Source organism: Gorilla gorilla, chromosome 12 (genome assembly GCF_029281585.2).
Source record: "Gorilla gorilla gorilla isolate KB3781 chromosome 12, NHGRI_mGorGor1-v2.1_pri, whole genome shotgun sequence".
Taxonomy (NCBI): domain Eukaryota; kingdom Metazoa; phylum Chordata; class Mammalia; order Primates; family Hominidae; genus Gorilla; species Gorilla gorilla.
The window spans coordinates 94238576-94263579 of record NC_073236.2 but is presented as its reverse complement, the minus strand read 5'-3'; the positions used below and the strand labels follow the sequence as shown (position 1 = coordinate 94263579).

At 36.5% G+C, this 25004-nt stretch overlaps 1 protein-coding gene across 1 annotated transcript in view; it reads right to left on the bottom strand.

The window, feature by feature from the left end:
- Window positions 1–25004, bottom strand: part of SRBD1 (S1 RNA binding domain 1) — a 222461-nt gene that overhangs the window by 99390 nt on the left and 98067 nt on the right. The gene's annotated exons all lie outside the window — the stretch shown is intronic.

The window sequence follows — 25004 nt, the reverse complement described above, 5'->3', positions numbered from 1 at the left end:
GTTTTTTTCACATATGAAATACACAGACTTAAATCCATAATGAATTCAATCAGAGAAATCAGTTGCTTTCTCTGTCACTGGTAACAATAGATGGTTTATAGATTAATACAATGAATACTCTCCCATGATGCCAACTTCAAAATATTCAGAATGCACATAGCCTCTCCTGTATTTATAATTCATTATTGACTGACATTTATGATTCTTACCTGAATGAATCATTCTAAGGCACCTTGGAAAGCATATGGACATATGTGTGGATATGTGCACATGCAGACATACAAAAAAACCACCATCATAAGCACTGTTATTGTTATTACCTGGTTATAATTAACAACCACAACATGAAAAAAAAAAAGGGATCAGACAGGATGTCATCTGACTTCTTTTCAGGAAGGTCTGAAAATCATCATCCTTTCAGTGAACTTAAAATCTTCCACTCAGGCAGGTGTTAATTCCTTTCATCATTTATTTAATCAAATAGTCACACAAATCATTCTCTTTCATTCTCTTCCTTTCTTCTTTGGCTCCAAATACCATACAAACCACAATGAGAATACTGTCTTACAGCTGACATTTGTATGGGGATTGCCATTTTGTACAGCTTATGAAAAATTTTTACATTAGAGTTCTCCTTTATGACATGACAGGCAAAGAAACATCATCTACTCTAAGTATACACAATACATGTGGCTCTATACCATGTGACCATGTAGGTGTCAATATTCAAAACCAGAAACATGTTAGGGCTCACTTTTTAATTCAGTCTTAGCAACCTCTCCCTTTCTCTGCTCCTCAGTATTTACTTCAATTGCATGAGGCAAATTTAATGGATGACATGTAACGTACTGCCCCACTATAACAACTGAACATTGAGAAGTAAAATGTGGAAAAGTTAGTTTGCTATCCCCATCTTTGGAGAATTCTTGAATAAATTTTTATGACAAATGTAAGCCACCACAACTTGAGAAGATTATTCTGGGGAATGTGACAACTTCTCTTTCTGCAACCAAGATCTACTCTCTTAAATTTAAATAGAAAAAAATAAACACTACAACTGAAAAGCAAGGCTGCTCATCCTGTTTTTCATCATCACCATCATCATGATACAATAACAGCTGAGTGCATATTATACACAAAGCAAAAAAACACTTTACAGACATTATTATCTCATTTAATGGAGTAGGTTCCATTTTGGGGATAAGTAGTATGCCCAAGATCATATAGCTGAAAAGGAACTGAGTTAGATTTGGACCCTAACCTGCTTGATTTCCAAGTCTGAGCCCTTAACCAGCACAACCAGGTAACCCTTAAATAGTTTCTCAAACTCTCAATAAAATGAGAACTCATATTTTTGTGCCAAACAACAAACGCAACATATTTTTCTAAGGAAGAGCTACTTTCTTAAACAAAAGATCTAGAAGAACTCGTATCTCTCTTCCTTTGCCTTTTTCTTTGATCAAAAGGTAAAGTGAATTGTTTACTTATCTAAAGCAGAACTTAAGGACATATAGGAGTCAAATGCGTTCCATAACTTCAGAGACCAGCTTCAAAATTAAAAGGTAATACTGCATTTTCTCCAAAATAACATTTAGATTATGCTTATCTTCTAATAATATAATGATCAAGGAGAAAATGTAATGTTAAATAAAGCTTGTAGTGAAGAAAATGTAGTGTTACATAATAATGTGATGTTAAAACTAAATTAAGAAGTGATTTTTTCAGTTCCATTATAGTGGCATTTCCTAACCAGGGGCCCTTGGACTATTGGGCAGGAAGAGGCAGGATTAATCAGAACTGCATGTAAAATGTTTGTGTTTATATAAATTTTCCCCCAAGGAAAGTGGGTTCTAGCATTCATTGATTACTTAAATTCGTGACCCCCAAAAAGGTTAAGAAATGCTACTACAGGATAAGAATATTTAGCCACCACCTATGGAAAATTCAGTTTTAAATACAAATCAACATTCAATCTAACAAAGTCTTTTCTAAAAAGACAGAGTATCCATGAAGTACAGGCTAGACCTATTATTAAGAGAAAAGAATATTTTTTAAAATCTCACCACAGATTTATTTTCTATCATTTCCAGAAGCCTCCAAAGTTACAACTATTTAAATAAAAGGAACTTAAATGGTAAATAAAAATTCCAATTAACTGTGGTTTTTAGCAACTGGGTACTCAAAAAACTGAGAATTTGCTGGGCTTTTGGAGGTTATAATTTTCAATAGACTGAGGGAAACTATTGCAAAGAAAAACACTCAGATAATAAATATTCCTCCAAATACCATACTGCCATTTCTTTTAAACAGAGGAATACAAAACAGATGTGACACATTGCACCCAAAGATTGTGGATTAACATTAATATTAAATCAATACAAAATGTAGTAAATTTCATATGCTTTAGTTACTGAAGAGTATGTGTCTAATACACAGTTCAGTGCTCAGCATAGATCAGAAATCTTAAATAACCTAAATGCACAGAAAAACCTCAACATTGATTACTTCAATATAAAACATGTAAGGACTGAAGAAGTATATGTGACTAGAATTAATGAAACAAATCAAACTGGGAGTGATGATTTTTTTCCAGACATTGCTAAGAACAAAAGTTTTAATACCCTCCCTTTTTCATTCCTATTTAAGAGTTCAAGAATAGACACTTGCCAAAAGTATACTACATTTACGAAAACACTTTCTGTTTGATGGGAAATTTTCCAATAAACTATTGGGAAATTATTCCAATTATCTCTAATATATTTTGAAGAAAGCAAAAATGAACTTTATATAAAATTCATATATCTAACGATTTAACATTACATTTCACAAAACAAATTTCTCAGCAGTACAAACAAATTAGCCTCAAAATCCTAGCAATTTGATTATTTTATGTATTTTGCCATGAAGCAGATGACTGAGCAGAATTTATCATCTGGGGGGATTTTAACTGCCACAGCTGTAATTCAACTAATTATTTATAGATTATTACAGTACTCAGAAGGCCCTTCAAATTGCTATAGTTTAGACCTTCACCTAAACCAATACATTAGTATTTCAAGCTTTAGATATAAGAAAGTACACTTCAGAAGCTACCACTGAATTTACATTTTACCAGATCTAAAAGTTAATATGCCAATTCTCTATAATTAAATTGATAATTTAAGATATTTTATTTAAGCACTATTTTTAGGATTTTTATTTTAAGGAAACAAACCACACACTTATAAACTAAAAAGCAAGTAAAGTACCTACAATATCAACGCATTCACTTTCAAATTTTTTGACAAAAACCCTATTGAGTTAAAAATGCTGTTTTATTTAATTAATTTATTTTTTTGAGACAGAGTCTCACTCTGTCGCCCAGGCTGGAATGCAATGGCGCGATCTCGGCTCACTATTACCTCCGCCTCCCAGGTTCAAGAGATTCTCCTGCCTCAGCCTCCCGAGTAGCTAGGATTATAGGTGGCCACCAACATGCCCGGCTAATTTTTGTATTTTTAGTAGAGACGGGGTTTTGCCGTGTTGGTCAGGCTGATCAGAACTCCCAACCTCAGGTGATCCACCTGCCTCAGCCTCCCAAAGGGCTGGGATCACAGGCGTGAGCCACTACGCCCAGTACAAAAATGCTAAGTTTTATCTTAGGTAAAATTCAATGGTGTTACTTACATAAAGCTAATCATTAATCAATATAATTTGTTTTCTGTATAAAAGATATATGTTTAAATAACAGAATTGATATCTCTACAGTTTACAAGTCTTTTCTACCATGACAGATTGTATGTTGATGAACCTTTTAAAACTAGGTTTTCAAAAAACTTTTCTTACAGTGACTATTCATTCTGACCGTAAGGAATGTTATTATCATTATTATATTTTGCCAAATTGAGATGGGAAGGTGAGATTATTTTCATGAGAAAGAAAAACTAGGTTTTTTTTTTGTTGTTGTTGTTGTTTTTGAGACGGAGTCTCGTTCTGTCGCCCAGACTGGAGTGCAGTGGCGCCATCTCGGCTCACTGCAAGCTCCACCTCCCGGGTTCACGCCATTCTCCTGCCTCAGCCTCCCAAGTAGCTGGGACTACAGGCGCCCGCCACCACACCTGGCTAATTTTTTGTATTTTGTAGTAGAGACGGGGTTTCACCATGTTAGCCACGATGGTCTCGATCTCCTGACCTCGTGATCCGCCTGCCTCGGCCTCCCAAAGTGCTGGGATTACAGGCGCGAGCCAGTGCGCCCAGCCAAAACTATTTTTTTTTTTAAGTTACTGGGCTAACAGTTTTCACCTTCATTTACAAGATTTCATGAAGACTCTGCATGAATCTCTTTTCTTCCCATTTCCCAAATATGAAAATAACTTGGTTTTTCTGATTTTAAAATAAATTACATGCTCTTTCATGTTAACAGAACTTAATTTAAAAGTAATTTGCTTAAATAAAAATGCAGTTATTTAGTAAGATACCAAAAATCAACTGGGATGTAATTACTCAACACTGACTGATACCTTTTTAATTCTTTACAAAAGTATATTAGAATTCTTCAGGCTCTACAAATATCTAGCATCTTCCTCTTTTCCTTCCTTCTGCCTATCAAAAATGAATGTATTAAAAAGCCACTATGCCAAATGCCTAGCTCATCTCAAAGTTTTAAAAATAATTTATCTAAAAAACATTCTTCCAACTTGTCAGACTGAGAAACATATCATGAGAGGTTAAATGCCTTGCACTAGGTTTCTCAACGAGTAATAGAAAGCACTAAAAACATGAACCAACATAAATCTTAATTATTTGCATATGAGATAACCTGTTCTGAAGTATCAAAAGAATAGCTGTTTGTATTTTAGGGATAGGAGACAAGGCCAAAAACTAAACTACCACGAACAGTGGGGGCTCTGAGATTTAATGCTTAAAGGGTAGAGCTTACTTCTAAGAAAATATCAAAGCAATTTTAAATTCTTTTATGTAATGATGAATTATCATTTCAAGGATTCTCAAATGAGCAATATCTAGTCATCTTAAAAACTTAGGTAAGGCCAGGCACGGTGGCACACACCTGTAATCCCAGCACTTTGGGAGGCCCAGGTGGGTGGATCACCTGAGGTCAGGAGTTCAAGACCAGCCTGACTAACATGGTGAATCCCAGTCTCTACTAAATACAAAAAAAAAAATCAGCCAAGCGTGGTAGTACATGCCTGTAATCCCAGCTACTCAGGAGGCTGAGGCAGGAGAATCGCTTGAATCTGGAAGGTGAAGGTTGTAGTGAGCCAAGATCGCGCCATTGCACTCCATCCTGGGCAACAAGAATGAAACTTCAACTCAAAAAAAAAAAAAAACAAAACAAAAAACTTAGGTAATCTAGTGATGAAGAGGACATGGGGAAACAAGCAGAACCATGTCCCGTCAAAGACTTTCAAACTGCAGAACTCTTTGGATGGTAAATTGAAAATCAGATCAAAAATCACAAAAATGTACATTAATCTCTGAACTAGCTATTATATTTTTAGCAATATATGCAAATGAAATGTAAAAATTCAAAAAAATTAAACTGCACTATTTATGATAGCACAACTGTGACTGAAACAAAGTGGAAAAAAATGCCTATCATTACAGTGTTCATTTAATTGAGCTTTCATTAAGAATTATTATTGTAAAATATTTTTATCTCATGTAAAATATTTATGATAAATTATTAAGTTAAAACTGGGTAAAGAAAAAGCAGGCTTATGTAATATAATGTTAATAGTATTTAAACATGTATTATTACTTTAATTGTATTCTTGTTTAAGTTTTTCTGCAATAACCATGTAATACTCATATGTAATCAGAAAAGGTTTAAAAATGTAAGAACAATTATTAATTGGTCAGGGAATCATATCAGATAATGGCCAACTTTTTTTTTTAATTTACCAAGCTTTCTTTTAAAGTTATTAAAGTTATTGTCAACTTAAATCTTGGTAAATACATCATTTGTTTGTAGAAGATCTCAAGCAATGACATTGTATGACATCATTATGATAACATAAAAGAAAGATAGCTAAGCAGAAAAGTCAAGAATAAGTTCTCAACTTTTACACACAGGCCATTTAAGAAGCAAATGAATGATTAAAAAATCTTATAAGAAAATACATATTATACATCCTTAAATTTCACTTGGTCCTTGCCCTCTTGAATTTTACTTGGCCTCCCAAGTTATCCTTCATGATCACTAAGGCATAACCAGCTCACTATCTACAATATAAAATATGTGAAGTGATGCAGCAGTATGCCAGGAAAGTAGCATGTATGAAAAAGTACTAAGGGCAAAATATGGTGAGGCAGAAAAAGAGAAAGAAAATACACAACCTCCTTACTTCAATACCAAAGGAGTTTACCTTTAGATACGTAACACTAGCACCATCTGGTGGAGGAAAAGTTAGAAGCAATTCTTCAATTACCAGCGTTTTGTTTTTGTTTTTTTAAGTTTGTTATGTTTCAAAAAAGATGATCATTTTCCACAGAGAACAACTCTAGTAGTGGTACAGTTATCACACAGAGGATCCATACCAAGCCTGGGAGAAAATAAAAAGTCTACCAACCAGAGGATCTAAGTATACTCCAGGATGGACATCCTATCAAATCTTAGCTACAGAGCAGTCTTTCAAAAGAACAGAATTATCTTCGCTACTTCTCTTTTGGTGCCCCATACCACAGTGGATGAAAAGAACACTTTCCAACCACAAAAGAAACCTAAAATGGACAGACCCGAATTACCAACTAAAAAGCAGAGCTTTAATTTGGATTTTGGGGTTCCAAACTTCACAGAGATGACAAACTCAATGGTACCTTCAAATGTCATCATGGGGAAAAGCAAATCAACAAACTGAAGGACAAAAAAGATGGAAAGTTTGTCTCCTATTTGTAGATTAAGTACCTCTACTGAGGTAGAAGAAATTTCAACAAAGAATGGCATAAGCAGAAATTGTTTCCCATTACCTTCCACAGTAAGCATCTCACTCTCTCTTCCCTCTCTCCCCGCATTCTGATTTTCTCTTTCAAAATCCCTCTTTTATCTTTTTTCTCTACCTGTATCTGATACCAACATAAAGTTGTTATAAGTATTGCATGGTACCACTAAGGAAACTAAAGAAAAAAACTGCCACAGGACCAAACACAAGACCTGGTGCGTAAGTGGCATTCGACTAGGCAAGAGGCAAGGGCCTGGTTGATTCTGGGACAGGAAAAGCAGGCTCATAGAGAGGAAGGAACACTAACTGTGGAAGAAACCGTTGTTTGCAACAGTACTATAAACATTCCAGGTTCACTGCTAACAAGATACAAAACCTAAGGGGGCAGGGAATAAACACTATTCTAATTTTATAATTAAAATGTTCTTTGGTCAACATTTTGAAATGTATTGGCTTAAAAAACATGGTATGTCAACCCACCTGCCATCCCCACAAAGCACCCAAAAGTTGCTTCTCCTGATTCTTGCACTTAACTCCAAAATTATTTATTTCTTTTGTACTCAAATTTGTATTTACTCATATAATACCAGATTATCTGTATTTGTTTATATTTTTCAAGTGCACCTTCATTCAGATACAAATCTGAGAGCTGCACAGAGAATTGTGAAGTTTTCTTAACAAAGGGAAAAGTTTGCATCATTTACTCTTCCACTGCTCCTATGTTTTGTTTTGTTTTTATTTTTAGCTTAAATGCATCTGTGGGAGTTTGTCCAGTAATAAATATGAGAAGTTCAGATTGCTATGGCATAGATTTTTTAGAATAAAACATATTGCAAATTATTCTACTCCATCATTATCTAATAACGTAAGACAGAATTAGCCAACTTTGAGAATATTCTAATATTTTGCTATATTTTCCCAATAATACTGACTATTAAAAGCATTAAAAAAGAATGACAACAAAAAAGAAAACCCCAAATAAACAAACAGAAAAAAAGCAAAATGAAAGAACAGTAAAAAGTAAAATAATAATAATAATTAAAAAGAGAAAGATAGAAGCAGCGATATACTTTGCCGGCAACAAACAGCCCAGTTCTTTTTTACCTATAGCTGAATAAAGTTTTGGAAATAACAATGGTTTCTGCTACATTCACTAATATGCTTCTATACTGTACTGTTACAATCTCAGCGAACTCCACTAACAAATGACATACATTCATGATGCCATTCCTCACTCCTCCCTCTCTCCCTTCTCTTACATTTGTTTATCTCTCTCCCCACAACCTCTACTTTCCTCTGAACTTATACCTCAGCAGGAGTCACCACTATCCAGTCAAAGGAGACCCTATCTACAAACTTCATCTAACATACTCACCACCCAGTAGCCTCCAGTTTGGATCTTGAAGCTCTATTCTGGAGCAGCCTCAACCTTCAAAATTTCTGTTGGCCACCCAGCTAATGCTGAAAAAAAATTCTGAAAACACATGCTATGTACAGATCAGCCTCTTTTCTAATCATAGTTTTTAAAGTACACTGAACAGATGGAGGGAAAGAATGAGTTGCTCAGTTCAGCCGGCTGCTTCTTAATCTAGAGTCAGATCTTTACTTTTTTGGGATCACTGCACATTTCTGACTCTGCTATATTACACTGTGTAAATATTTAGGAGACATAATTCCTTTCAAGGATCTAAACTTCTACTGTCGCTATGGCAAATGAACCTGTTTATGCTATGTTCATTAATGGCAAGCCTAAAAGAACACAGGAATTTACTAACATGTGGTACACAAACATCACAATCATAGAGCTTCTCATGGGGACATACCAAGAACATGAAAGGCCAGTTTATTTTTACTCTCATTGCCCTATAATTTCCTTTAATTCTACTAGAACAGTCCTTAATTCAAACCCTTCCTGCAGTTACAGGAACAGGGTAGACTGAATGTACATAAACGGTACCAAAAACAACCCACATTTCCATTTAACTTTCCTTGAATCTAGAGCAGTAATTCTCAAACTGGAGCCTACATCAGAATTAGCTGGAGGGTTTCATAAAACAGATTGCTGAGCCACACCCCCACAGTTTCTACTTCACTGTGGCTGAGAATTTGCATTTCTAAGAAGTTCACTGGTGAATCAGATACTTCTGGTCCCGGGCCCACACTTTTTAAGGTTTGCTGAGGTATGATTTACATTGCATACAATTCACCCATGTTAAGTGAATATAATTCAATGACTTTTAGTAAATGTTGTACAACCATCACCAAAATTCAATTTCATATAATTTTTTTTTTTTAAGAAACTGCCAGCCAGGCGTGGTGGCTCACGCCTGTAATCTCAGCACTTTGGGAGGCTGAGGTGGGCAGATCACGAGGTCAGGAGTTCAAGACCAGCCTGACCAACATGGTGAAACCCCGTCTCTACTAAAAATACAAAAATCAGCCGGGCATGGTGACATGCACCTGTAATCCCAGCTACTCAGGAGGCTGAGGCAGGAGAATCGCTTGAGATCGCACCACAGCACCCCAGCCTGGGCGACAGAGTGAGATTCCGTCTCAAAAAAGAAAACTACCCAGGTGCAATGAATGAAGGCTCCAGTTTGTTCATATCCTTGACAATACTTATTATTTGTCTCTCTTTTTACTATAGCTATTTTAGTGGCTATGAAGTGTTATCTACTTATAATTTTATTTATATTTCTTTAATCATTAATGATGCAAACCATTTACTCAATGTTCTTATTGGCCTTTTCTAACCTTCTTTAGTGAAATATCTATTCTGCCCATTTTTAATTGGTTTGTCTCCTTACTAGAGAGTCATAACTGTTCTTTACGTATTCTAACTACAAGTCTTTTATCAGATACAATATTTGCAATTATTTTCTCCCAATTTTGGTTTATCTTGTCATTCTCTTAATGGTTTTCTGAAACAGAAAGTTGTGTGTGCTCATTTTGATTTTTGAAAATTACTTGATATATAACTGTTATACATATTTTTGGGGTACATTGATAATTTGATATCTGTATATAATCTGTAATGATCAAATCAGGGTATAAGTGGGATATCCGTCACCTCAAACATCTATTTTTCTTCATGTTGAGAACATTACAATTCTCTTCTATTTAAAAATATATAATAAATTACTGTTAATTATAATTTCCCCACTGTACTACGGAATACTAGAACTTATTCCTTCTATATAACTTCTTCATGCCCCCCAACTCTGGTAACTACCATTCTACTCTCTATCTCCATGAAGTCAACTTTTTTGTCTCCCACATGAGTGAGAACATGCAACATTTGTCTTTCCATGCCTGGCTTATTTCAGTTAGCATAATGGCCTCCAGTTCCATCCATGCTGCTGCAAATGACAGGGTTACATTCTTTTTTTATGGTTGAATAATATCCCATTGTGTATACACAACCACATTTTCTTTATCCATTCATCAGCTGACAGACACTTAGATTGATTCCATATCTTGGCTAACGTGAATAGTGTTACAATAAACATGGGAGTACGATACCTCTTCAATATACTGAGTTCCTTTCCTTTGGATATATACTTAGCAGTGGGATTGCTGACTTATATGGCAGTTCTATTTTTAGTTTTTTTTAGGGAACCCACATAGAATTTTCCACAATGGCTATACTACCTTACCTTCCCACCAACAGTGTATGAGTGTTCACATTTCTCCACATTCTCTCCAGCATTTGTTATTTTTTACCTTTTTGATAAGTCATTCTAACTGTGGTGAAATGACATCTCATTGTGGTTTTAATTTTCATTTCTTTGATGATTAGTGATGCTTAGCACATCTTTAATATATCTAGTGATTATTTGTATGTCTTCTTTTGAGAAATGTTTGTACAGGTCTTTTGACTATTTCTTAATCACAGTATTTGTGGGTTTTCTTTTGCTACTGAGCTGTTTCACTTCCTTATATGTTCTAGTTATTAATCCCTTTGTGATAGTTTGCAAATAATTTCTCCCATTCAGTAGGTTGCTTCTTCACTTTGTTGACTGTTTCCTTTGTTGTGCAGAAGCTTTTTAGCTTGATGTAATCCCATTTGTCTATTTTTGCTTTGTCTGTGCTTTTGAGGTCTTACCCCAAAAATCTTTGCCCAGACCACTGATCGGCAGCATTTCCCCCAATGTTTTCTTTTAGCAGTTTTATAGTTTCGGGTCTTACATTTAAGTCTTTAATCCATTTTTAGTTAATTTTTATATATGGTAAAAAATGGGGATCTAGTTTCATTCTTCTGCAAATGGATATCCAGTTTTCCCAGCATCATTTATTAAAGAGGCTGTCCTTTCCCCAATGTGTGTTCTTGGCACCACTGTCAAAATGAGTTGGCTCCACGTGTACAGATCTATTTCTGGGTTCTCTCTTCCGTTCCATTGGTCTATGTGTCTGTTTTTATGCCAGTATCATGCTGTTTTGGTTATAACAGCTTTGTAGTATACTTTGAAATCAGGTAGTGTGATGCCTCCAGCTTTGTTCGTTTTGCTAAGGATTGCATTAGCTATTTGGGGTCTTTTGTTGTTTCATTTGAATTTTTAGTATTTTTTTTCTACTTCTATGAAGAATGTCATTGGTATTTTGATAGGTATTGCACTGAATCTGTAGATCACTTTGGGTAGTAAAGACATTTTAACAATATTAATCCTCCCAATCTATGAGCATGGAATATTATTCCAACTTTCCGTCCTCTTTAATTTCTTCCACCAGTATTTTATAGTTTTCTTTGGAAAAATCTTTGACTTCTTTGATTAAATTTATCCTGCGTGTGTGTCTCTGTGTGTGTGTGTGTGTGTGTGTGTTTGGTTAAATTTATTCTGTGCATGTCTCTGTGTGTGTGTGTGTGTATGTGTGTGTTTGGTTAAATTTATTCTGTGTGTGTGGTGTGTATATGTGTGTGTGTAGCTATTATAAATGAGACTGCTTTCTCGATTTCTTTTCCAGATTGCTGCTAGTATATATAAACAATATTGATTTTTTTTTTTTAAGACAAGGTCTGGCTCTATTGCCCAGGCTGGAGTGCAGTGGCACAATCACGGCTCACTACAACCTCCACCTCCCACACTCAAGCTGTCCTCCCACCTTGGCCTCCCAAGTAGCTGGGACTATAAGCACATGCCATCATGCCCAGCTAATTTTTTTGTAGAGATGGGGTTTCACCATGTTGCCCAGGCTGGTCTTGAACTCATGAGCTCAAGCGATCCGCCCGTTTCGGCCTCCCAAAGTGCTGGGATTACAGGTGTGAGTCACCACAGCCAGCCAACAATATTGATTTTCATATGTTGATTTTGTATTCTGCAACTTTACTGAATTCATTTATCACTTCTAAGAGTTTTTTGGTGGAGTCTTTAGGTTTTGAAAATATAAGATGGTGTTGTCTGTAAACAAGGATAATATGACTTCTTCTTTTCTAATTTGGATGCTCTTTATATATTTCTCTTGCCTAAATGCTCTGGCTAGGTCTATGTTGAATAGAAGTGGGAAAGTAGGCATACTTGTCTTGTTCTGCATCTTAGTAGAAAGGCTTTCAGTTTTTCCCCATTCAGTATATTAGCTGTGGGTTTGTCATATACTGACTTTATTGTGTTGAGGTATGTTCCTTCTCCACCCAATTTGTTGAGAGTTTTCATCATGAAGGGACACTGGATTTTACTGAATGCTTTTTCAGCATCTATTGAAATGATCATATGGTTTTTGTCCTTGATTCTGTTGATGTGATGTATCACATTTACTGATTTGCTTAAGTTGAACCATCCTTGCATACTTGGGATGAATCTCACTTGAAACACAAAACTTTTAATTTTAAAAAAATTTTTTGATTTTTAATTTAAAATATTTTTTAGACAAGATATCACTCTGGAGGGGAGGTGGTTCCAAGATGGCCAAATAGGAACAGCTCCAGTCTACAGCTCCCTGAGTGAGTGACACAGAACACGGGTGATTTCTGCATTTCCAACTGAGGTACTGGGTTCATCTCACTGGGGCTTGTCGGACAGTGGGTGCAGGACAGTGGGTGCAGCCCACCAAGCGTAAGCTGAAGCAGGGCAAGGCATCGCCTCACCCAGGAAGTGCAAGGAGTCAAGGAATTCCCTTTCCTAGCCAAGGGAAGCTGTGACAGATGGCACCTGGAAAATCGAGTCACTCCCACCCTAACACCGTGCTTTTCCAATGGTCTTAGCAAATGGCACACCAGGAGATTATATCCCACGCCTGGCTCGGAGGGTCCCACACCCACAGAGCCTTGCTCATTGGTAGCACAGCAGTCTGAGATCAAACTGCAAAGCGGCAGCAAGGCTGGGGGAGGGGCACCTGCCATTGCTGAGGCTGGAGTAGGTAAACAAAGCAGCTGGGAAGCTCAAACTGGGTGGAGTCCACCGCAGCTCAAGGAGGCCTGCCTGCCTCTGTAGACTCCACCTCTGGGGGCAGGGCATAGCCAAACAAAAGACAGCAGAAACCTCTGCAGACTCAAATGTCCCTGTCTGACAGCTTTGAAGAGAGTAGTGGTTCTCCCAGTATGGAGTTTGAGATCTGAGAACGGACAGACTGCCTCCTCAAGTGGGTCCCTGACCTCCGAGTAGCCTAACTGGGAGGCACCCCCCAGTAGGGGCAGACTGACACCTCACACGGCCGGGTACCCCTCCAAGACGAAGCTTCCAGAGGAACAATCAGGCAGCAACATTTGCTGTTCAGCAATATTGGCTGTTCTGCAGCCTCTGCTGCTGATACCCAGGCAAACAGGGTCTGGAGTGGACCTCCAGCAAACTCCAACAGACCTGCAGCTAAGGGTCCTGACTGTTAAAAGGAAAACTAACAAAAAGACAGTGTGGTGATTCCTCAAGGATCTAGAAGTAGAAATACCATTTGATTTGACCCAGCCATCCCATTACTGGGTAGATACCCAAAGGATTATAAATCATGCTGCTATAAAGACACATGCACATGTATGTTTAATATGGCACTATTCACAATAGCAAAGACTTGGAACCAACCCAAATGTCCATCAATGATAGAATGGATTAAGAAAATGTGGCACATATACACCATGGAATACTATGCAGCCATAAAAAAGGATCAGTTCATGTCCTTTGTAGGGACATGGATGAAACGGGAAACCATCATTCTCAGCAAACTATCGCAGGGACAGAAAACCATACACTGCATGTTCTCACTCATAGGTGGGAATTGAACAATGAGAACACTTGGACACGGGAAGGAGAACATCACACACCGGGGCCTGTCGTGGGGTGGGGGGAAGGCGGAGGGATAGCATTAGGATATACCTAATGTAAATGATGAGTTAATTGGTGCAGCACACCAACATGGCACATGTATACATATGTAACAAACCTGCACATTGTGCACATGTACCTTAGAACTTAAAGTATAATAAATTAAAAAAAAAAAGATATCACTCTGTCACCCATGCTGGAGTACAGTGGCATGATCACAGCTCAATGCAGCCCCAAACTCCAGGGCTCAAGCAATATTCTTGCCTTGGCCTGCCAAAGTGCTGGGATTACAGGCATAAGCCACTGCGCCCAGCAAAAGTTTTTAATTTTGATGAAGTCTAGGCCCACACTCTGAGAATCACGAGAATCACTGTTCTAAAGCCTCAAAAACTCAAAAGAAATACCAAGCCCTTGAAATATGTGAAAGCTTAGGAGTTTTCCAGCTGCACAATACATAAATGTCTTTCATAGCATCTACTTTTCTGTTTTGTTTTAGCAAAGCCTATCATAACTGGCATCCTAAACATATTAATTAGCCCTTTCCATGAAGAAAAGAAAACTTGCAACTGACTTTAATATATTATGGAATAAATAAATTTATTTTCATTTATTTCAGCTTCAGATGGGCCTGAGCTATCACCTAGGAAGACTGGATGGAGTGTTCATACTAAAGAATATGGATTGCTGCGCCAGTGTTTTCATAATCATTGGTCAGCCCTATGGCTTTTGACATCCTACTTATGAAAAATATAAGAAACATGTCTACTTCACAAATTAATAAGATAAATGGTGCACCATGGTAAAGATTATAGAGAACAAGCATATTATCTTAAAAATACATTTGATTTATCTTGGCATTTTTGTCTAATTTTATTAGTCATTTTCACTTTAGAGCCATTTAAAATAATTCACACACCAATTCATCCCTTTCTTAGTTGAAAATCTATTGTACTTCAAATTAAGAGGAACCAAAGATGGCAGCTAAAGTTCAAATCTTGTCTAATACCATAATTAGCAACTGTGTGAAACATACTTCAACAAATTTAAAACATGTTTGATTCAGGTCAAAGTAATATTAAGGTTATTCATTTCCAAGGTGAAACCCAAAATAATGCATGGTTTTTCCTTAGTGATTACCCACTTCCAAAAAGCAAATCCAAAGAGGAGGAGGCTTATATGAATGCTATTTCTATAACCTAAGACATATATTCTGTGATTCTATGGAAAAACTGTTATAATAGGCAGAATCCAGTTAAAAGATAAAGTTTAAATTTGCAACAAGAATCCTTCTTTATATAACTCAAGTCAGTCTAGCTAGCCCTAAGCAAGAAGCTTTCTTTACTGAAGAACTACCAAGTTTTTACTATAAAATATTTTCAAATATTTATGTTCCAATTCATGGATCTTATTGATAACATAAAAGCCATTAGTCCTCATTGCCTTCTAATTGCTCAAGATGGATTTTACATATCTACTAGTCTTCATAAATTATCTACTAGTCTTCACAAATTACCCTATAAGTTACAAGCCTGTTGGCCAATCTTCATTCTCCCTTTTCCACGTGCCACTTAAAGCCACTTGAGAAAAAGCTTTCCAAAGTGATGCCAGAGGATGTAGCTTCATATCTGACCCACAATCTTTCAACACAGTCTGGTTCCCAAAAAAATGACTTTTAGGGCATTTTTTCATCCAAATTCTTTATGTTTTTTGCAATTCAAAAAGATTAGAGTCATTGGAGCTTCTTTCCCAAATTACACCAAATTAGACTATCATCATCTCCGTGATGTAATCAGACCAGAGATTCAAGATAAAGATCAACATACGAGAAACAGAGGAAATAGTTTACTCAAAGCATACAGCCAATTATAATTTAACCATAATATTAAAAGGTAATAATATGCAAAATAATAATAGTTTTTTAAGCCTTCCTTTTTCACCAGAGTTCAATTTCCTTCCTTAAACAGGTAGCTATCAATTACTAGAAGGCAAAAACTTATCACTTATCAAGTAAACACTTCTTCTGTCCTTTATTACTAATCAGTCCTCTAGACTTAGGACATTTAGATGGCTCGAGGGGGAAAAGGGAAGGGGAAGCAGCAAGGACCTTAAACAGGAGGCCTTATGCCTGGCCGTTTTAGATTTGATGGTCACCAGTGTGTACATATGTATGACATATGATCGTAACAGAAGCCCATCCTCAAAAATCTGCAATTTCCTCGTGAAGTTTTTAATAAAAACGAGGAGTAAGGATGGGAACACACCGCCAACCCTCATTATTATCTAGTGAAGTACAGAAAATAATCACTAAAACCTTTACTTCTACAAAGATCAAATTAGTATCACACCAAATAGGTGCAAAGGAGAATAAGAACACATAAACACAACCGAGTCTTCTACACAAAACTTGTGGTGCACTGTCAAAAATAAATGAACTGTACCACTTCAGCAACTCATCCATCTATGAACAAATGCCCTCAGCCTCTTCCTGAGAAAGGAAAAAATCAGTTATATCTGTCTTCATCTTGTCTGAAAATCTTGACATTTTTCAGCAAGTAAAGGTTCCAAATGGCAGGTGTCAGAATGTCTTAGCCTCACATGTGGAGCAAGAACGCAGAAAAAGCAGCAGCAGCATGTGGTCATGTCAGAGCCACAAAGAAGCTGCCTAGAGAGCACATTCTGAAAAGAGCAAACCTCAGGCTCAGTTAAATCAATCTAGTGCCAGATGCCACTATCAGAACAAAGCTGTGGTGCCAAGGATTAGCTGCCCAGAGAAACATCCAACTCAAGGCTCTCACATAAGGGAAAATAGCTGAGCACAATGGCACCTGTCCATATCCTGTGTGTATAATTTGGTCAAACTGGCTCCTTCTATGCAGAGAAGAAAATGGCCACCAAATTCTTTGTTAAGTCTACAAATGAGTATAATTTTCTCAAGATCCTTTTCAGTTATTCTAAAGTAAATAAGATGAATCTCCTGCATTTGCACAATACTTAAGAGCTTCCTGAAAGTGTTTTAGGATCTGTTAACTCAAACCCATTTTAATATTTACAGCTTTAGCAGGAAGTTAGGATCATAAGTAAGCTCCTCATATTTGGAGGAAGAGAGACCCAAAGAGTTAAATAATCAGACCAAAATAATCTAAAACCATGACTTAGGAAAAACCTGATCTCTGGACTGTTAGGTCAGACTTCTTTCTATTTAGATATCCTCTGCCTAATCCCTCCTCCCAGTCATCTTTTCACTGGTTTTCCCAATAATAAGAAAGCTTTGGAGGCTTTTAAAAGTTGTTTGTGAATGTCAGCCAATTATCATTTTTGTCTCCAGAGGTTAACACAATTGGCATGATAGTATACTTTGTTGCTCCTCAGACCTGAGTCTAAGAAAGGGTAATAATGTTTAAGGAATATTCAAAGCAGGAGATGCTGAAGAAGCATACAAATCAGTGATTTGTTTAGGGAGGAGTATTTACTGTCAAGCCATCTGGTTAGATACATCAGAAATCAAACAAACTAGGGTTCACTCAGATGAGCAGTATATGATTAATAATATAATCCATCCATGGAAAAAGCAAATTTGTTCTCATTTAGGTTTTTATTCTCTATTGGAATACACAAAGGGATCACTGGGACAAAGATTCATACTTCAAAACCACCTCAGTTCCTCTCTTATGGCACAAGATAAAGCACAAGCAGGAGCCAGGACTTTACTTGTATTTAACTTAGTAATACTTTAACATAAAACAGTGCCAACAGAAAGGCCTTTGGAAGTATCTAGAACAGGTATGATCTTCTAATTCTCTCACAGACAAGCTGGAGTTTCCTCCAGCTTTTTTACTCCTTAATGACATTTTTTATTCCCCACTGACATTTATTTGCCATACACTTGTGCCTATTTCACACTAAAACAGCCCAGGGGAGCCTACATTATCTTGCCTTGTCATCAGCTAGCAAGTACTATTCTTAAACTCTATGCTCAAGTAATTTCTCATCTTTGTATTTTCAGATCTTCTTCTAAGACCAATTAAAATATACAGCATGAAAAGGATAAAAACACCAATTAATACAGACCCATAGTCATTTGAAGACCAAGAGTACTCTCACATATATGTTCTACAGTTTAAAAATCAAATGTAAATTAAATAGTGCATATTAAATAGTGTTTTCTAAATTAATTTCTTATTCACCATTTAGTCTGCAGGTTTCCAGTTCTTTAAAACAAGTCATTTTGATATGATTTCCATGTCTGCTGTCTTTTTTCCCACACACTTGGCTGACTTAATTGATTCCAGACTTCCTAGCATCTCATGTATCTGTGTTATGGACTGAAATAGAGGGTTTTGTTTTTCATTAATATGGATAAAAACCAATTTGTGCTCATGTTTGGCGTATAGTAAAGAATGAGTGTTGGTAAAAACGAGGTCTGATGCTGTTGTCAAGAAATGTTTATTGCTTAAGATCATGAAAATGGTAAACAGACACATGAAATAGAAAAGCTCTGCATTATCAGACTTGGTATGTATCTCAACTGAAATACAAGCAGGACTAACCAGACACACATCTCATAATTTCCAGTGTCACTGTACAATCATATTAACAGTGGTCAGTTTTTTTCAATCCACAGAAAAGCAAGCAGACAAACCAAGGCACTTAAATGTCACTTGGCTAATGACACTCATTTCAACCTCTTTGATTAAGCCAAATCACAAAAGACTTATCAAAATCACAGAACATTTTCTGAAGCTTAAAAATAATCCATATTAGGCTGGGTGTGGTGGCTCACGTCTGTAATCCTTGTACTTTGGGAGGCTGAGGCGGGTGTGGATCACCTGAGGTCCGGAGTTCAAGACCAGCCTGGCCAACATGATGAAACCCCATTTCTACTAAAAATACAAAAAATTAGCCCGGCATGGTGGCGGGCACCTATAATCCCAGCTACTCAAGAGGCTGAGGCAGGAGAATTGCTTGAACCCAAGAGGTGGAGGTACAGTGAGCTGAGATCGTGCCACTGTACTCCAACCTGGGCAACAAGAACAAAACTCCATCTCAAAAAGAACAAAAAACAAAAACAAACAAAATAATAATAATAATAATCCATATTCAGTCAATTCTCCCTTAAAGCCATGAAAATCGTCTAAAATCTCTTGATATCCCTGGCAATTTTCAAACTTAATTGTTGGGCCTAATTTTTGGCAAATACATTTTATCTTAACAATTCTCAATGCTCAGATGAATTCATAAGTGGCAGAAAAAAAGAACCAAAATAAATAAATAAATAAATGAACATAACCTGGTCTAATCTTACCTAAAAGGAATGACATTTCTCCCATCCCTTCTTACTGTTCCCTGACCCAAGTTCTTAAAGCCTGACCTATAGATATTTACATAATTTTTAAAACACAATATGTTAAACAAATTTAGAAGGTTGTTCAGCTATTCAGTCACACTATAATTTAAATGTATATATTCTTGAAAATTGTTTTTAAATATAAAAAATAACACAAATTAGAAGAAAGCTAAAGCTGTGTTCTTGAAATTCCCAAAGGTAAAAGAGGAAAAGAAAAGTTATAGCTGTCACTTAATACATACTGAACACCATGTGTAAAGAAAACTGGCAATATAATCTCATCCTGAAGAATTTAAACTATAGACTTCCTGATTTTCCAGTGCTGGAAATTACCTCTAACAGAAACTATACACAATGGCTGAAGAAACTTTTAAAATTATTTTATTTCCCCTAAGTTTATTTTAAGCATAAAGCCTCCATTCCAAAATAAATTTTAAAGAACTTGATGTTGTCCTAAAAATATAGTCTTTTATATGACAGGACTCCAGTGAATTTTTCCTGTTAAGTTTTCCAACTCAAAATTAGGACAACTACATGTGAAATTAGTATCTCTAATATTATTGTAGTATATCACACACATGGAGTCATATTCCAACATTATTTTCAGTTAAAAGTTAAAAAAACAAAAACAAAAGTATGTTAGAATACAAACTCAATGTGTGATATGCTATGTTGACTTAACTTTGACTTTTTTATTCTTAGAACTTTTTTTCTTAGAGGAAAATAGAATAGTGATATTTCTTCTTTATGAGCAATTTTACCCAGTGAATTGCTAAAGGTAATAAATGATTTTTACTAAAATAAATGTAAAAATGATTAAAGTCATAAGTCTTCATGAAACGAATTATTTACAGTCACAGGCATTCTTAGACAATTTTCCCTATGTTTAAATGAGAGAAGAAAAAAGGAAGAGAAAGAAAAAAAGCAGACAGAAAAATGTTTGCAGGGCACGGTGAGTTGGGAGGTGGGGGCAGGGAGGTGCAGAGAGAGAGAATACATGCTAGTACACAAATTTACATGACCACCAAATCCATTAAAATTTTTTCTTTCACTAAAATACTTACGATACAAACTAATAATGGCTTGTTCTGAAGCAACATAACTAACTGATATCAAGCAACCTACTTCTCCAAATCATCTACCTACCCTAATCTCCGAGGGATATATTGTTAATAAAATCAATGCATTTTCCTCATCTAGAATAAGTCACTATTATGAGCAAATTTGAGAGTATCAGTTTCTAACCTTACCTAGTAAAAAACAAAATTTTACGTATTAGAAACACACACACATGGCCGGGCATGGTGGCTCACGCCTGTAATCCCAGCACTTTGAGAGGCCGAGGCGGGCGGATCATGAGGTCAGGAGATCGAGACCATCCTGGCTAACACAGTGAAACCCCATCTCTACTAAAAATACAAAAAATTAGCCGGGCGCGGTGGTGGGCGCCTGCAGTCCCAGCTACGCGGGAGGCTGAGGCAGGAGAATGGCGTGAACCCAGGAGGCGGAGCTGGCAGTGAGCAGAGACTGCACCACTGCACTCCAGCCTGGAGGACACAGCAAGACTCCGTCTCAAAACACACACACACACACACACACACACACACACACACACACACACACACACACGCAAAGAAGAAACTAAAGGTCACATTTTCCCTTTCTTCCAATCTACTCCCCAGGCTTAGAAACCAGGTTTGTCTCCAGATATTTTTCTTTTTCCTTTTTCTCTTTTAAGACAGGGTCTCACTCTGCTGCCCAGGCTGGAGTGCAGTGGCGCAATCTCAGCTCACTACAGCCTTGTATTCTTGGGCTCAAGTGATCCTCCCATCTCAGCCTCCTGAGTAGCTGGGATTACAGGCGTGTGCCACCATGTCCATCTAATTTTTAAATATTCAGTAGAGACAAGGTCTCACTACGTTGCCCAGGCGGTCTCAAACTCCTGAGCTCAAGTGATCCTCTCACCTTGGCCTCCCAAAATGTTGGGATTACAGATGTGAGCCACCATGCCCAGCTAGATATTTTTTCAAACACCTATTTCATTTCTAGTTTGGCTATTTAAATATTCCCCCAAATACTTGGAGAAACACAGATTTCTAAGATAATTTTTCAGAAACAAATTAGCACGCATGTTTATGTGTGTATATACTCTACTTGTTTAAAGCTTTAACTTCATTATTTAAAAATGTAAGTTTTCTGTTATATAGAGATATACACACAAACACACAAAGAACCTATAACTAAAATTAGTCTTATTCTACCATTTTCAAGTGTGGGAAGGGATATTTTTAAAACAAAGAGTACTTTTTGAGTTAGAAAGATGTAGACTACAATACAACTAAAGGATAAAGGAGCATAAAATTCACACATTTTACACCTAAATTTATTGTCCTTCTGGAAAGCTATGTTTTTCTCACAAAGATTAGAATTTACTGCATTACCCTCTAAAACACAGAAAAATCTTTCCACTGTGTTAGACTATTTTAGGTGAGGCTCCTATGAAAAAAACAGCCAAGCAGCTTGAACTATCACATTAAATGGATCACAGGGTTTATAAAGTGCTGCTTCAAAGGCATTCCCCACACTAAGTATCACAAACAGCAAGAGAAGACTCCACTTCAGGCCCAAGACTAAAATCGTTTCCCTGAATTGTTTCTTGTCAAATTAAAATGTCAAAAATTATTCTATCAAATTCTGTCCCTAAGGATTCTAGCTCAATCCAAAGAGTAGCTACCAATTAGTAAAGTCGGGCCTTTTAACAGTACAAAAAATTTTTTTTCTATTGATATGTAAAATTAGCAGGTTCCAAAAAGAAAAGTTTCATCTCAGCAGTTAGGTTAAGTGCTACTGATAGCTATAATCACATGCAGGCTGCAATTCCTTTTTGAAAGGCTTTTCAAATGAACAAATACAAAGAAAAAAGAGAAGCACAAGTGTTTTCATAGTGAATGACTGCCTAGGATTATAGCTATAAAAAGCCAAGGTTAGAGATCCAGATATCCATGAGTATTGAGAACCAACAAACCAAAGCCAAACGAAATCCTTGCTCCCTCTTTTGACAAGGTCAGTGCACCCATCCCTTAGCACAATAACCGACTGAATTGCAGGCTGTACAAGGTGCTCCAGGAAAATAAAATCTACCACCAATCATTTAACGTTTTTCTATTGCTTTGGATGAGCAAATAAAATCCTCTAAGAAAAACATTTCCTGTTCACTTTGTTGTTTCGCCAAAGCTGCACATCTTTGGAAACTGACTTGTTAGCAGTATCCATTCATTAGCAGCATAAATATGCAGATGTAATAAGATGTTCTTGGCAGCAAATCATACTGTATCTTTTTCACTTGCCACTCCAGATGAATTTTTATAGTACATTTATAATTTATCCACAGAAGTAAGAGTCATGTTCATCTACTAGAAAGAGCTATGAGTGTTCATGAACTTCCCCCAAAAAGTTCTAAAACTTTATGTCAAGGAATAGAAATACAAATAACAGGAAAAACATGCTCACGTATAAGACCGTTTACATGAGGCATATACTTAAGTTGCCTAAGTTTACGGTTTGGCAAAAATCATCAAATGACCTGTGGCTACTAGAGTGATCAAAGTTTCAATTTTAACTGTGGCGAGAAACAATGTTATCGGCAAAAATTCAATGGTATATATTCCCATGCATATATTCCTTCTGCACTTTTCATAAGGAGCCTCTTAGACTTGAATTATCAAATATTTCCCAGTGCTGACGCTTTTTAAAGTCTCCATTCCCAGATACCAAGCTTTTTGGCATTGTGGCTAAGCAATGACAAACAGATCATTTCCTATTGATTCTACTTACCTCATCAAGACTGCTAGAATCCAGTTATGTAAAGAATTATTTTCAACAGCCACCTTCAATTACAAATGTATGACATGATCACAGACTTCCAATGCTAATCTCCTTTCAAGTTGAAATACCCACACAAGAGCCCTTTGAGACACACAGCATGGCTATGTGATTTGCTTTGCTTTATCCTGCAAAGAGGCTGAAATACACTGGAATCTTCTCTTCTCCACAGTTAATGCAATACACATCTTTTATGCAAAGTGGTATGCAGACCAACATGCTTTTGTCAAGATATGAGTCTTGCCAAAGGGATTTTCTTGGTTAAAACACTATTTCTCTAACGTGAGCTTCTAAACCTGAAGGCTACTTAAAGAAAAGGAAAGAAAATCTTCATGTAATTGACTATCATTTCTCCAAGTGTTTTACCTATAGACCATACTTCCTTAGTTTACATACATTTGCATGACTTGAATACTACATCTGTAACTTCAGAGTCCTATTGCTAACCACAATTCTGGACTTAGAAACTTTCAGCCTAGTTTACTAAGAATACGCATCACTTACCCAATGAAAAGAAAAACTGAATCTATGAAGGATAATCCTATCAACATACTAAATTGTACTTATCTGTTGAAGAGGTACTTTTAAATTCCAAAAAATAACAATTTTCTGGCACACTAAATTCAGGCATTTACACCAAGGGCAAACATCGAACTCTACTATTTCCATGCGACAACCAACTAGGGCTTTGAACAGAAAGACAATCATTGTGCTTTACGTGTAGGAGGATTCATGAAAATCTGCTCTTAAACTGAATTCTTATAAGTCAAAATCCATTTTAAATGCAACAAAGAGCTCACCAGCTAAAGGAACTACAAAGTTAAATTTTTACATTGCCAAAGATTCACTGGTAAAGTGCTGATTATCCCTTATTTTATGAACTTTTAACTTATGATTGTATGTTTGGAATTTGTGTAAGTGAATATTTTTCTTTATGCCTGTATTATTCCTAGGCTAGTCATGGAAATATGGACCTCCAAATTCTGTTAGAGAAAAGAAAGGTCTGTCCCCTTTAACCTACTAAGGGAAGTAGAAAGAGACACAAACCTCACGCTGAGAAGGACCAAGCAAGCACACAATAAACACACAAATTACCCCCAGAACACATGCCCCTCTGACAACAGAAAGCAAAATCAAAAAGCAAGAAATCAAGCTCTACTTTGCTGTCAAATGCTCTACCCCTGAGCTATATACCCCCATGGCCTCAAACTCTACTTTGAAACTCTTCCCTTCCTGGCCCTAACACTATTCTCTTCTATAATTTTTATCCCATGGCTCCAGCAAGAACATATCCATAGGATAGCATGCCAGAGAGCTGGACAGATCTTTCCCCACATTCTTCATCATACGAAACTGTGTTAGCCCAAACGTAATCCCTAACTATTTCTTGCCATCTGCTGAGATTTCAGGCTCAAAAAAAATGTCCAGTTATAATGAGAATACATGGTACGTAGTCTAGTTATGTAACAAGGGCTAGATTACAACCTGAAAGTTCCTCTTCTCCAGAATGCTCCCTTAAGGAAAAAAAAAACAACTGACCAGTTAATAAAATACTCCGTTTCAGCCTAGCACTGAGACAAATTCTCTTCATGC